Source organism: Lontra canadensis, unplaced genomic scaffold, assembly GCF_010015895.1.
Source record: "Lontra canadensis isolate GAN:19392208 unplaced genomic scaffold, GSC_riverotter_1.0 scaffold30, whole genome shotgun sequence".
NCBI classification, from domain to species: domain Eukaryota; kingdom Metazoa; phylum Chordata; class Mammalia; order Carnivora; family Mustelidae; genus Lontra; species Lontra canadensis.
The window spans coordinates 8,028,812-8,044,817 of NW_022631024.1; the positions used below are offsets into that span (position 1 = coordinate 8,028,812).

Here is a 16,006-nt window from a genome sequence, read left to right on the forward strand (position 1 = left end):
CTGGCGGTGGCGCCTGTAGGGGCGGAGGAGAGCGCCTATGCGCAAGCGCAATCGCGTGCTCTCGCCGCCTAGGGAAGTTACTGCGCAGGTTTGCGTGGAGCCTGCTGAAGTACGATTGGGTCTCAAAGGGCTGGGCTTGTTACTTTGTGGACTTTTTACTAGTTTTAAAGCCAGCAAGTACTACTTAACTGGACGCTTGTGCTACACTGGCCACAATGCTAAGCACACATTTACTGCGTTCACTCAACAGGTATGTTTTGAGCGATTCGTACACAGCAGTGAACAAGGCTCGCTGTCCCTGTCCAACAATCCTAGGAGGGGCTTTTCCCCATTTTATCGATGGCGAAACTGAGGCTTATGTTGATCTAGTCACGGGTCCACGATCATGCAGCTAGAACGTGGCACTTACAGTGTTTCATTTCTGTCCTTTATAACCTCTCTTTGATGGGAGGAAAAAAATCGTGAAGGCATTTTTCACAATTTAACCACCTCCCACCAGTCCTCTGCTCTCCAACTCAGTCTGCTGTTGCATTTTCCCAGAAAGTTAAGAGCAGAGCACCTACGCACAAGGCAGCTTTGACTTTCGTGGAATCTTGACACTTTGGCCTTGTGTTTGTGGAGATTATATATATCTAATATTTATATTGATACACATGTAGTTCATATTTTACAACTAAATTGGCATAGAGATGAATATATTAATGTTCTACAGCAAAACGTTTTCTTTAACCCAGAAGTTCATCTTTCTTTTCCGACTTTAAAAGCAGTTAAAACATTTTTGTGGGTCCCTAAAAGTATTGCAGGGCCCCAGGGACTGTGTTTGTTGTGTCTGATGAATAGGACTGCCCTCCCTCAGTCCACCAAAATGAAGTTCAGGCTCTCTCTCCCTCGGCACTGAAGAGCTTTCATAAGCTAGCTTTGCCTTAAGTAAGTGAGATTTCTTTGAAAAGTGTGTGGTAGTTTACAAATCTCTTATTTTCAGAAAGAATTGGGTGTGAATCCTTGATCTTCAACTTACTAATGATTCACCATTGGGCATGTCACTTGATTTCTCAGATCTACAGTCTTTTCTGCAAAATGAGGATAATGATACCTATCTCACATGGGTCCTTGTGAAAGTTAAGTGAGATTATATACACAAAATGCTTGACATCTAAGTTTTTAATACATGGGGATTGCTATTACATAATAATCCAATAAAAGGTTAAATTGAAATCCCTTCCAGCCCTATAGGTCTGTACTTCTATTCCTATATCCTTTAATTCCAATAAGTATAGTTTGTTTATGGTCATAATTTAACATCTCTGAAATCAAGAAATTTGCCTATGCCAAATAAAGAAGAAAGCTGTGAGTTTAGGTCTGGCTAGGAAGTTTCTGTATAGCCAGTTGTCACCTGAATTGAAACTTAGCTAATGCTTATTGAACACCTACTGTGAAACAAGAACTGGCCTAAGAATGATGAATACTTTCTTATTTAATCTCTATATCATCCCCCATGAAGTCAATGCTGTATTTGCCCCATTTTATGAATAAGAAAAATATGTCATATAGGTCAAAGACTTTATAAAAGACATAAAAATTGGCAGTGCTGGGACTCGAATTCAGGCACATGTGACTTCAGAGTATGCATTCATAAACACCATTCTCATCTAAAGGATTAGATGCAAATTATTTCCACTTGTAGCAGTTTAGGTGTAGATCCCTGATTGTTACTTAAGTCTATGTGGAAGACATTACCCTGGAATGTAGCATTGAAGAGAAACATTGTTGTGCATGAGATGTGTCTATTCATGCTAAGCAATACAGCTGAAGACTACAGAAATTGTCACTTCTTATAATAAGCCACAGAATTTTTGAAGGAGAGATTGTGTGTGACCAATTGCAGCATAATTAGAACTGTCCATTGGATGCCTATCAGGGTTCTAGTTAACTTTTTTTTAAGACTACTTATATGAAAAGAGATGGATACACAAAATATTGAGTGCAGCACTGTTTGTAGAAGACTAGACACAAACTATCACTAGAGAGCTGTTGTAATACATTTTAATACATCCGTACTGTAGGATATGTGCAGCAATTAAAGACCGAGGCACGTGAGTGTGTTTTGGTATGGAACAATCTCTAAGAAATACTTCAAGTGAAAACAACAAGAAAAAGGAAAGTAAATAGTATGCCAACATCTGTTAAACTATGAAAGAGGGTGGCGGGGGGTAGGATATATATATTTGTGGAAACGGACATTGAGGGGGATTTTTCCTACTGTCCTGAAACTGCTGCTGAGGCCCAACTCTGAAACCCTAAAAGTCCATAAGGAGCCCACTGCCAGTGACTGGAACTAGCTATCTTCCAGGAGAACATTTGAGGAGTCATTGTTTGAGAAGCCAGCCCTTCCACCAACCTCTTCCTCCACTCCACCATTCCCACCCCCTCACCCCATAGACAAACCATCACCACTGATCAGTGGAAAGAATGGATAGTTGAGAGGGAAGTCAGGCTTCAGGAAAGAACAATGTCATAGAAAGACTTGTCCCTTCCTCTCTCTCCATGGGGGATTGTATCACTTCCTAGAGGCAAGGGAGAAGGCTGCAGGAGAATCACTTATGAAGATTGGGTGTGCCTATAGAAAGAGGAGACTGACAACACCCCCCCCCCATATCTGTTTGGGCATTGGACTAACTGATATGCTCTGCCCCATTGTATCCTTGGCAAAGGAAAACACGAGAAAGACCACATGGCAGGGGGCTTTGGATGGCATGGTGGAGGGCTCTAGAAGGGGAAGGCCTGAAACTGCCACACCAACCCACACATACCTTAATTTCTCAGTCCTAGATTGGAGTGCAGCAAAGAGACGTTCATCCTCGGGATGCGGCATAAATGACACAAGCTGGCAGTCAGCTGGAAGATAAAGCAAATGTATGAGAGGTCATCCATTACTAGGGAGATGAAAGAGATCACTCCAGGTACTGATGCTTTGTTGTATCTACTCATTCTTGTTACATTTTTACCTGTTTATATATTTATAATTTCTTTTGTAAAAATTGATGTTTTCCTATCTTTAGCCTTTTCCAAAGGCTAAAAATTTGAAGTTATTTTCAGACCTATCTGTGGTGTTTATTTAAACCAAAAGTTAATCTCCTTATTGGTATTAAAGACTTAATTTCATTCATTAATTTTGCTCATTTATTTTAGATTTTTCATTCATAGTCATATCTTGGATTATAGATTTTTCCCCCCTCTCTCTGTACATTTACCCCCTTTTTATCTAGTGGTTTTGGAGTTGCCACCATTCCACAACCAGATATTAAAATATTGGTATTCTGGGACGCCTGGGTGGCTCAGTTGGTTAGGCGGCTGCCTTCGGCTCAGGTCATGATCCCGGCGTCCTGGGATCGAGTCCCACATCGGGCTCCTTGCTCGGCAGGGAGCCTGCTTCTCCCTCTGCCTCTGTCTGCCTGTGCTCGCTCGCTCTCTCTCCCTCTGTCTCTGACAAATAAATAAATAACATCTTTAAAAAAAAAATATTGGTATTCTAATTCCTGGGTAATATGGGAGATACAGCAAAACCAGCACAATTTATACTCTGAATTTTATTACTGTGTACATGTGCTACCTAATTTTACAGCCTAATGTATTTTTAAGTTTAGTTGGTTACTCTCCAGTGATACATAATTCAATTAAGTAAAAACTAGCAATCAAAAAATATTACTGCATCACCCCCCCCCCAAAATATAGCAATTGATGAACTTCAAGATGTAGCAGATTGACAGAGAAGTAAAAATCAAGTGCGTAAGACTCTTTAGTCTCTGGGTAGAAGAAAGGATTAGATGCAAATCCATGATACAAAAGAAGAATGATGCATAAATATAAGGATACAATATGTGTTCTACTTAGTTGTAGAAGAAATATTGTTACCATTTAAATTGTCTCCCCTCTGACATACCCATCCACCTTATACCAGTCCCCCCAAAATATAATCCTCTGGCATTACAGCTTATTAGGGCATGACTTCTAAAGTTAACAACAGCAAAATTATATAAGATGAAAAGTGTACTTAAAATTTCTCAAGAAAGTTCCACACTAGAGACTGATCATCTCTTAGTTTTCCTCTAGTGTCAGATCTGATAGCCATCTCTTTGGCTGACGGCCAGAAGAAGTGGGTGGTTTGGAATTAGAGACCACGTTACATGAAAAAAGTGTGCATCTTTGAACTTTGGAATCATACTCACTGTGGCCAAATGAGCACACTGTGAGGTCTACATGAAAACAGAGATCTACTAAGAAATTAACAGATTCAGCTCTTTTATCACATACAGAGTAGTATTTAAATTTTCTTTGTTGCTTTGTTGACCTTCACATTTAGTTGAAATAACGTAAGTTAAAAGCATGTGTGATGTGACACAAGCGTATCAAAGTGATGGTGACTGTCACCATGCCACAAATTTTGGCAGGTACTGTCAAGAACTGGGATTTTGGGGCACCTGGGTGTCTCAGTGGGTTAAAGCCTCTGCCTTCAGCTCAGGTCATGATCCCAGGGTGCTGGGATCGAGCCCCGCATCGGGCTCTCTGCTCAGCAGGGAGCCTGCTTCCCCCCCCACTCTCTCTGCCTGCCTCTCTGCCTGCTTGTCATCTCTGTCTGTCAAATAAATAAATAAAATCTTAAAAAAAAAAAAAAAAAGAACTGGGATTTTACCCGAGTTGCAAGCTAAAAATTTAACCTAATGCAGTTTTGTGGATAGAAGCAGAAGACATGAAACTTCTGGGTCAGAGACAAGGGGCTGTATTCTCCACAGCACTGTGTGCAGCATGAACATCAACTCTTTTGCCTCCATTCTTGCTGTCTGAACACACAACAGTAAAGGAACTCTGGGCTTAAGGAAACCAACACTTTCGTAGTGGAGAGTAAGCATTTCTGTCGTTTGCTCTGGAGGGAAACTATCTCTAACTTCGAAGGCTGTTTGCTAAACAAACACCTTTGAAAAAACAGTGTGGGTGGGGCAAAGGACAGTCAGTGCCCCTGCTCACAAGATGTGCAGAAACGGAAGAGACCCACGGAGGGTTGTCCTCCAACAAGGGTGAGATTGCATTGTGTCGTGCTACATTTGGTGGGTGAGTGAGTGGCATGCCGTAGATGAAAGAATACGGTTTTGAGAACTGCAGTGACTTTAGCTCCATTTCTAGCAAACATTTTATTAGCTATGTGATCGTAGTCAAGTTACTTCACTTCTCTGAGCCTCAACTACATAATGGAATGATAAATGTAACCCAACGGAATTGTCGTTCAGATTGACTGAGAAAGTGTGGCTGAAAGTGTCAGGCACGGTATCTGGAATACACTAAGCATTCAACAAATGTCCATCCTCCCTCATATTCATTGATTCCCTCATACGTGGGAATCGGGTTCCAGATCCCTCCACCCCTTACCAAAATTGGGAAGCAAATTCTTGGGTTCCTGTCTGTGTTAGTTAGGATATATGGGTTCAGATGACAGAGGCTTTCACAAGTTAGAGGTATACTGCTCTCTCACAAAGAAGTCTGGAGAGGTAGCAAAAGGCAGATATGGCAGCTTGAAGGTAGCAGTTTTTAAGCTCTTCCTTGGTTGTTGCACTGCCACCCAAAAATCATAGCTTCTATCTCATGGTTCAGAATACTTCCTTCAGCTGCCACCATCATGTCCCATTCCAGCCAGCGGAAGGGAAGAAAAGAAGTGATTAGTAAGGGCCTTCCCTTTAATATATGACCCAGAAGTTGTGCTCATCACTTCTCCTCAAATTGCATTGATGAGTCACATGGCCACCCCTAGCATGCAAGGGATGCTGGAGAGAATTAATTAGAATTAACTTATCATTAATAGAGGGAGAAAAAAACAGATACAGAGAAACAAGTAGCCATTTTGGCCACACCACCTTTTGCTTAAGAGGGGGCAGTCATGAGAGCTCGAAGCCTGGGGAAGTTGGAGTTACACTCTGAAGTCAACCAAGGTAAGGATTGGAACCAGCAGCAGACCATGAAATTTTCCCATCAGTTTAATGCCTCCAGGATGCCCCTTTTGGGCTCTCTGAGGGACTCTGAGCAAATGGCATCCCATTTGCTTTGCCTGCATTCTGAACAAGTTGAGACATTAAACAAAAGCAGAGAGGAAGCGTGCCTGAGTGGCTCAGTGGGTTAAAGCCTCTGCCTTCGGCTCAGGTCATGATCCCAGGATCCCAGGGTCGATCCCAGGATGGAGCCCCACATCAGGCTCTCTGCTCAGCAGGGAGCCTGCCCCCCCCGACCCAGCCTGCCTCTCTGCCTACTTGTGATCTCTGTCAAATAAATAAGTAAAATCTTAAAAAAAAAAAAAAAAAAAAAGCAGAGGGGAGCCAATAAAGATCATCTTTACTAGTGACAGTAAACCAGGTTAGAGAAGAAGCTTTCAGGGGTGGTAGCTGAAGGGCACCATGAATCGTCAATCCCAGAACCCGGCTACAAGGACCAGGACAGCTCCCACAGCTGACACGGGGCAGAGCCCCAGGAACAACTCCCTCCCAATAAGAAGGATGACAATGTTCTCAAATTTACCAAAGGGAGCAGTTCCTCATCTACCCAGGAATGCATGAAGCAGAGAGAGAAAGCAGGAAATGTGCTTAGAAAAAACCCTTCCCCATTGAAACCCAGACTGAAGAAGAAGGGGTTCCCCTCTACCATCCACAGTGAACACAGAGCAGGGCTTAGAAATAACGGAGGAAGCAACCATAACACAGCCAAAAAACATAAGAAGGACCCACACTGACAGGTCGGAAATTATCCAACACTGTAATTGGATTCGAGCCCCAGCCTGGCCTCTGAGGAGCTCTGTGTCTTTGGACAGGTTCCGTAAAGTCTCTAATTCTTCATTTCCTTGCCTCCAAAAGGAGGAAACAGGAGTGTCTAATTCCTCTGATAGTTGTGAAGAGAAAATGAGGTAAAGCATGCAAAGCTCTTTGCCAAGTGCTTGGTAATGAATAAACCCACGGGAAACTGTAGCTGCCAGTATGATGTCTGAGGGCCAATGAAGAGCTCCTGGAACAGTTTCTCCATGTAAACTGGGCAAGGAAGAACCTTTATCTGCTCTCATGGCATTCAACGGAGATCAGAAGGGTTTCTGCTGAATAATAAGAAATAATTGAGAGAGAGAAAGAAGAGGGGAAGAATGGGAAACAGGCAGCTGCTGGCTCAGCTGGTCTGAAAGACTGACTGGAGTAGGGCCCAGGGCAAACTGGGTTGGGCCTTCCCTTTCCTACACCTGCTGTACCACCCCAAACACACATATATTGGGAGGGGATAGAGGGAGGGTGGAACCCACCTATTTGAGCCTCCCTGGCATACTCTGAGGTCCAAGGAGGTAGGCTCTATCCCCTGACAATCCCCTCTTTAATAACCCCTCCTCCCAAAAAAACCTCACATAGCGGTTAGTTTTTGGAAGGTTTTTCTGGATGGTACTTCTGTTTAAAACTTTAAAATCTGCTGCATAAGGGAATCTGAGGTCCCAGAAGTTCTGTGTCCTCTTACTGAGAAAGCTATGAGATCCATTCAGGACTGATCCCACATCACAGTTAATAAGGCATTCATTCACCAGTGATTCACTCTTCAGTGACTAATACTAAATACAGTGAGGAAAACTTGCACTTGGACTTGAGCTGCTCTCTCCTCCCATCCATCGGAGGCCCTTGGGGCCCCCTTCCTGTTTTTCTGCTTGGACTCTTATATTAGCAGACCAGGAGGGGTCTATGGACACCTTTTAAGCCAAGACTCCATTACGCAGAGGAGAAAACAGAGACCTGAGATGTTAACTGACTTGCACAACAGTCACTCAGCAAGCAGGTTCAGACCTGGGACTAGAAACCAGACTCTGGATTGCTAATCTATCGCTTTGCCAAGATTCAGATCCCAACTCCACAGCCTATTAGCTCTCAGATTTAGGCAAGCTTCTTAATCTCTCTGGGCCTTAGTTTCCTCATCTGTATGATAGGTATGGTAGCCCCTAGTTTATTGGATTGTTGAGAAGGTTAGAAATATATCTAAAGTTCCTCTCCACCATAACCCGCCCCCCTCTTTCTCGCCCTTCTTGTATGGCCAGGGTGTCAGATCGCTCCTGGAGGACATCCCTGCAGTCTTCAAGCCTGATTCTGGACACTGCCTCTGGCTTCACTGGGGGGAGAGGCACTCTTCCCGTCCTCACTGCACCTCAGCATAGGTGAGGATTTACTTATTTTAGAATCCCCAGAACAGGGGCACCTGGGTGGCTCAGTGGTTAAAGCCTCTGCCTTCAGCTCAGGTCATGATCTCAGGGCTCTGGGATCAAGCCCCACATCGGGGGAGCCTGCTTCCCCCTCTCTCTCTCTGCCTGCCTCTCTGCCCACTTGTGATCTTTGTCAGTCAAATAAATAAATAAAATCTTAAAAAAATAATAATAATCCCCAGAACACAATATCTGTGACACATGTGAAACTGTTGAGGGCAGACAGACATAATTTTAATGATTATGCTTAAAAGTCTTTATCTCATTCTCCAATCTTGCCCAGCATTCTTTTCCCATCCAGATATTGGAGAGAAAGCAGAGAAAAGGGTGTATGAAGGAAGAATTCTTTCTTGCCTTCATATGTATTCTGGGTTTGATAGGTTTAATCACCCTGATTAAATCACCCATCACCCCGAGCTAAGGACAAAAGGTACCATTTCTATTGGAATACTGTTTGTACCTGATAGAAGTATGTACAAGACGTAAAAATAGAAACAGCAAATAATCTGCTTCATCAATAAATGAACACAGGGCAGCTGGGCTTCACTAAATGACAGATGCCTTCAGTCTTTGTTTTAGGAGAATAGCTGGGGTCACTGGTTCTCAGATCTCTTGGGACGGCTACTTCCTGCTTCCTGGATTCCTACGTCTATTCTGGTATCAAAAGGAAAAAGCTGGCAGGCCAGAGCATTGCAGACGAGCTCCACAAGAGGGTGTAACAGGCCCACACCAGGGCAGCTCCCCCATCAGAACTCCTGGGCTTTGGCCATCGGTCCCAGTTCTGTTGCTCACATGGATCTGGCTTGGCAGCGGTATGTCCTCTCTCTGTTTTAGTTCCTCTCTTTTCCGAACCCAGGAGGAAGTGGAGAGACTTTTGGAGTCAGGTGCACTTGGATTAAAATCCAGGCTCTGCCATTTTGCTGAGACACTGGCATTGGCAAATGAGTTCGCATCCTCAGCCGTTGTCCTAATGATGGGTAACTTCTTCCCAAAGCTGGGGAATCACAGAAATACAGACTCTTGGTGTAAGAAGGACCTTCAAGATTGACCAGTAGACTCTCCATATCTCACAGATGGGGAACCTGAAGCCCAGGCTAGACCGGGACCCAGGTCTCTGAGCACTTGAGTCTGTACTCTCTAGGCTATGCCCAGCTGCCCCCTTCAAATACGAGTAAGACGTAAAAGCATTCATCAATGAGCAAATGAATGAAAGACAACCAGGAAGTCTGCACCCTTATAGAGCAAGAGCTGTGGATCAGAGAGAAACACGGAGTGCTGTCTCCATCATCTAGCTGCAGTGGTGACTAACTGGGGCAAGTTACTCGACCTGTTGTGCCTCACTTTCCTCATCTTGACAAGGAGAGGGGAATAGTTGGAGTTACTAATGGTACCTACCTCCAAGGGTGTTGTGATGATTCAGTGAGCTCCCACATAAAAGGCTTAGTTCAGGGTCTGGCACCTAGTAGGCAATATTAGTTCTAGCTGTGTAACCTTTCCAAGTCTTGTGTTCTCATCTGTAGAGTGGGGATTTTATATAATATTGTGGGGAGGATTAAGTGGTACAACATATAAAAGCCCTCAGCAGGGCACCTGGGGGACTCAGTCAGTTAAGTGTCTGTCTGATTAAGTGTCTGCCTTCAGCTCAGGTTATGATCCCAAGGTCCTAGGATGGAACCCTGCACTGGGCTCCCTGCTTGGTGGGGAGCCTGCTTCTCCCTCCCCCTCTCCCTCTGCCCCTCCCCACCTGCTCATGCTCACCCTCTCACTCAAATAAATAAAATCTTTAAAAAAAAAAAAAAAAAAGCCCTCACCATAGGACCTGACTCATGGTAATGATATAAAAGAGAATCTATTGTATGTAATAATAATAAATATTACTTTACCCCCTTCCACAAAGTAAAGAATGGCCATTTCTTTCTTTTTTTTTTTTTAAGATTTTATTTATTTATTTGATAGAGATTACAAGTAGTCAGAAAGGCAGGCAGGGAGAAAGGAAGAAGCAGGCTCCCCACTGAGCGGAAAGCCTGATTCGGGGCTCGATCCCAGGACCCTGAGACCATGACTTGAGCCGAAGGTAGAGGCTTTAACCCACTGAGCCACCCAGGTGCCTAAGAATGGCCATTTCTAAGAACAAACCTTTTCACCCCCCATTGCTAGTACATCAGTCGAGGCCTCCTCTTCTCTCTCCTGAGCCGTTGCTACTCTGCACCTTAGGAGGAATGGGTGATGACACCTTGGAGGGGATTCTGGCCAGAGAATCTGCTAGGAGAGCACACGGGTTCCTTATTGTATGTTTCTTACAGTGACTGTCACAAACTACCACACACTGGGGTTTAAAACAGCAGAAATGTGTTCTCCCACAGTTCTGGGCGTTAGGAATCTGAAATCAAGATGTTGGCAGGGCCTTGCACCCCCTGATAGTGGGCTGAATCCTTCTTCGCCTCTTCCAGCTTCTGGTGGTGGCCATGAATCCTTCCTCTTCCTTGGCTTGAAGCTGCATTGTTCCGATCTCTGCCTCTGTCATCATCTACATGGCATTCTCCCTCTGATGTGTCCATGTCCCTTATTCTTTTATAAAGACACAGTTCATTTTGGATTAAAGGCCTCTCCTGCTCCAGCATGACCTCATCTTAATGGCATCTGCAAAGACTGTATTTCCAAATTAGGTCAAATTCACAGGTAACCAAAGTTTAGGACTGCAACATACCTTGTGTGCAAACATGGTTCAACCCAAGATTTATTAAAAGATTTTCAAAAAATTTGAAATTCTTTGAGCTCTTCCAACTTATTGATGTCTGTAATTTACATATAAATATATTAATGTGATTATAAGAGATTTTATTTCATTCATTCATTCATATACAATTAATGTAATATTTTTTATTTTAAATATATACATTCGAATTATATTAATAAATTATTGATTGACTTGTTCAAATTAACTATTTATAATGTGTTGACTGTTAGAACAGTTTGAGTCAAACAAAACTTTTCTGTGGACCTGACTGAAAGTGCTCCACAGAAGGTGCTCGGACCATCACTTTTCAATCCCTGGCTCGTGGATTGTCAGGGTGGTCTTCCTACAAAGCAAATATGATGATATTACTCCCTCCATGAAGGCCAACAGCCGACGATGGCACCTTCCAGAGAATACTTCCAGCTACATCTCCCTGGTCTTCTTGGAAAACCTGTGCTCAGGTGTAGCTCCCCTGTCTTAACCAGACCCAGAACAAACCTTCCCCACCAGGTCTTCGCTTATGTGTTTCCTCCAGAAACAGTCCCCATCTTTCCCGTTCCCCACTCACAACAACCCTCTCTGCTCTCATCATTCAAGGCCCAGCTTAAAAGCCACTTCCTCCATGAAACCTGCAGACCCAGTAGTGTCCTCCCATCCTGAGGTTCTGTGCTACCTTACTTCTGCATTTGTAGCACCTTCCCCAGTTTTCTGGTATCATAGTGGGCTTGTACTATTAGCTGCTTCTACCACGAGGCTAGGAGCTCCTGGAAGTTAGGAGCTTACCTTGGTAGTTGTATTCGTTTGCTGGAGCAGTGACAAAAATTCTTTGCTTGAGCGAACTTTAGTCAGTCTCTTGAACCTTCTCCTAGACCAACCTGTGCATTCCCTTACAAAATCCAGTTTTAGCAAGAACCCTGCTTAATGATTTTAGCAAGAACCCTCATCTCTTGAGACCTGATCACCCTCACTGTCTGACCAGATTCATTATCCTCCACCATGCATCAAGTCATGTCCAAACACCAGGTCTGTCTTCAGTTAAAATCCTCTTAGGTCAGTTTAGCCAGTACCTACCCCCCCCATCCCTGATGTTTCCTCTTAGTAATTTTCCATCCCCTGACCCCCGCTACTCCCTGGCAACAAATTCCTAATAGCCAATGCTATGCTTGGAGTTGAGGCCATCTCTCTTTTCCACTCCCATCACAGCCCCTATACCTAACACTATAGTCCAGAATAAAACCTGCCTTACCATTGTGAACAGGGGTCATTGAATATTTTTTTTTTCATTAGCATATGCCATAACAAACATCACAGACTGGGTGGCTTAAACATCAGAGATTTATTTCTCCCAATTCTGGGGACTGGAAGTTCGAGGTCAAGGTTTGAGGGGGTTGGTTTCTTCTGAGGCCTCTTTCCTTGGTTCATAGATGCCCATTTTCTCCCTGTGTCTTCATGTGTTCTTCCCTGTGTGTGTCTGTGTCCCAGATTTCCTCTGCCTGTAAGAACACTAGTCATGTTGGATTAGAGCCCTTCCCAATAACCTCATTTTAGCTTAATTACCTCTTAAACACCTTATCTCCAAAACCAGTCACATTCTGAGGTACTGAAGTTAGGACTTCCAACATATGATTGGGGCTAGGACGCAATTCAGCCCATGACTGTCGTTTAAAAAAAATTTTTAGTAACCCAAATAACATAGAAATTTATTATTATTATTATTATTATTATTATTACTACTACTACTACTACTACTACCTCAAACAATACAGGTAAAGCTAAACTCCCTGTTTCCCTACCTGCCTCCACCCAATGGTTAACACTGCTACCAGATCTATTTCCTATTTGTTTTGTTTTGTTTGAAGATTTTATTTACTTGTCAGAGAGAGAGAGAGAGAGAGAGGCCGAGGGAGAAGCAGGCTTCCCACTGAACAAGGAGCCTGATGTGGGGCTCGATCCCAGGACCCCCCGCATCCTGACCCAAGCCAAAGGCAGATGCTCAACCGACTGAGCAACCCAGGTGTCCCTACCAGATCTATTTCTAAGCCTTTATATGTGGGTGCATATTCATGAAGATATAGCTTCACTGTTTTTTATTTTACATAAATAAGATCATATTTTCTGCTTTGTTTTGCAAATCCTCATTTTTTTTAAAGATTTTATTTATTTATTTATTTGACAGAGAGAGAGAGAGAGAGCACAAGAGGAAACACAAGCAGGGGGTGTGGGAGAGGGAGAAGCAGGCTTTCTGCCAAATAGGGAGCCCGATACGGGCTGGATCCCAGGACCCCAGGATCCCAAGCTGAGCCGAAGGCAGACGCTTAACGACTGAGCCACCCAGGCGCCCCTTCTTTTTATTTTTTAATGTGTGTATCTATCCCATCTCTGCCCTGACCCAGGGCTTAAGCATGTTCAGAACATTTGTTGAAATATTGAAAAGAATGAAGCCTGGAGCATAGATAGGTCTGCTGTGAAATTTCTGGCAGTCGCCTAATGTTATAGAGTCTCATTTTCCTTGTATGTCAAATGGAGGACAGTAATCATAATACTTAGCTCCTCACTGGTTGGCATTAAGCACTTATCCTTCGCCTTAGTACTCCACTGGTGCTGTCCGAACATCCATCCCACATGACCACAAGAAGTCCAATATCCTTATTCAGTTTCACTTCCTTGACATTTCTGAGAACCCAGGGAGCACTTCCATTTTCCACAAATCCATCCTGCTGGGTAGCTCGTTTCTGTGGATCCAGCGGCCTGCAGCTCTTCTCTTTGCTCTTCTTTGCTCAAGCAGAGACCCAGACTACTAACTCAGTTCCCCCAAACACACCAAACACTAGCTTAAGGAGTTTTATGAATGACTCCCTGATAGCATCCTTACCATCCTCATCATTATCATCACTATTATCTCTTAGAGAAACCTCTGGATTCATTTCTACGAACATAGCCCTTTTGCGGGTGAGGAATTGGGGGTTCAGAGAGGTAGAGGGGATTTCCCAAGGTCACTCAGCTAGTTGGTGGGAGAGCAGGGTCCTGTCCACAGCATTTTCTAAAGTAGGGCTAGTGTAGTGGAGGAACCACACCTCACTGAAGCTGTTTTACACAAAGGCATTAAGTAACTGAACCATACATAATCTCAGGGTGGTGGCATTGAGCCCCACATTGGGCTCTGTGCTCAGTGAGGACTCTGCTGGAAATTCTCTCTCCCTCTCTCTCTGCCTCTCCACCCCCAACATGCATGCGTACACGCGTGCCACACACACACACACACACACATGCACACACACACACACACACTCTCTCTCTCTCAAATAAATAAGGAAATCTTTGAAAAAAATAACAACCACATTGTAAGGCAGTTACTCTATTTTCCATTATCTTCCATTCCCTCTGATTAAATTCAGGAAAGCGTCTCATAGTATCTGATTTCCTTGTAAAACTTCTCTAACATGTGCCAATCTCCCTTTTTAACAAAGAGAAAGCAGGCAACAGTATCTAGCTAGAATTTAATCACACTGTTTTGTTTTCCTTCTATTCATTTTTATGGAAATGATGTTGATTTCCCATCCACGTTGCCATACAAATGTCCTTGTTATTAAAAGTGAATAGACTTACAGAAAAATACCAAGTAAATAGTAGTGTAAGTATTCAGTGAAATGGCAAAATTGTGCAATTTTGGGCCTCAAGGCTGGGGAACACTGCACATAATAATGAGGAAATTAAGATTGGATGCCAGAGTCCACTGCCTGGCCTGGCCTCCTTGGTCCCAGAGGTGGGGGCGGCGAGCAGGGAGGTGACGCCTCTCTCCCCAGTTCTTGGCAGGGACCGTGAGGAGAGGCCCCTCACCCCAGTCCAGCTCCAACCCCCAAGAAAAGCCCCTTGACATCACAATACTCCAGACCCACCAGGAGCCTAGCCCTTCCTTTATGCTGCCTTATTATCCTAAAGGGTTCCATTTCAAGGGGGATCTCCATCTCTCTTCACATAACAAAAGTCTCCTAACACTGTTTTACCTCAAACAAATAAGTGCAGCCAATTTTCCCCTTGACTGCAATTAAAATGGCAGGCAGCTTTGCAATGGCAATTTATTAAAGGTCTGTAAAGTCTTAGATCACAAGAGTAGCCTCCCTTGCCTGGCCCAGCCCCCAGACGGGGAGGGGTATGCTAACACCCCACCCCACCCCCAACCCCAATTCTAAATGAATACTCCTCCTAAAGCCCAGCTCTTGCAGTGACCTTGGCCCTGGCTTGTTCTTTTCAACATGCCTACTCTTTATGGGCCAGTCTTCTTGGCTTAACATTGGAGTCCCTTCACCATCAGTCCAATCTGGTGAGGTAGAAGCTCATTGGGCCAGGACTTGGGATTCTGGGGTCCTAGTACTAGAATGATCCCTAATTTGCTTTGTGACCTTTGCTGTTTCCCTCCCCTCTCCAGGCTTGTTTTCCTATTAGTGTTAAGAAGGGGTCAGAGTCTCTTCCAGGGCTAATATTCTGTTGGCTGTGGCTTGCGGCTGAATTAATTGACCAGCTCAAGATCAAAGAGCCTGAAAGAGCCAGCAGTGAGGTCCAAGCCTCAGACTTGACCACCCGCAGGCCAGCCATGAAGAAGACTTTGAGACTTTGCCACTTCAGATGGTTTGGGGCCTGAGTATTCTATCTCAGAAAAAAACTGGTCTGCTGGGGACCAAGCTGGCCTCTCCACTTGCCAAGGGATTTCCTTACCTCAATAACTACTCCTATTTTATTTTATTTTTTTAAAGATTTATTTATTTATTTATTTGACAGACAGAGATCACAAGTAGGCAGGAAGGCAGGCAGAGAGAGAGGAGGAAGCAGGCTCTCCGCGGAGCAGAGAGCCTGGTGTGGGACTCAATCCCAGGACTCTGGGATCATGACCTGAGCTGAAGGCAGAGGCTTAACCCACTGAGCCACCCAGGCACCCCTCAATAACTACTCCTACAGTGAGGAAGCTGTTCTCACTTGACCTCTTATAACTCTCCTCCCTTCCCAAATGACTGGTT

At 44.0% G+C, this 16,006-nt stretch overlaps 1 long non-coding RNA gene across 2 annotated transcripts in view; it reads left to right on the forward strand.

Annotated features, from left to right (window-relative positions):
* The first annotated feature begins 179 nt into the window (after positions 1-179).
* The window catches only part of LOC116872533, a 42,197-nt gene continuing 26,370 nt past the window's right edge, over positions 180-16,006 (forward strand). For both annotated transcript variants that reach the window (XR_004383667.1, XR_004383668.1), the window contains exons 1-2: positions 180-250; positions 2,824-2,960. This is a non-coding gene — a long non-coding RNA (uncharacterized LOC116872533). The remainder of the gene's footprint in view (positions 251-2,823; positions 2,961-16,006) is intronic.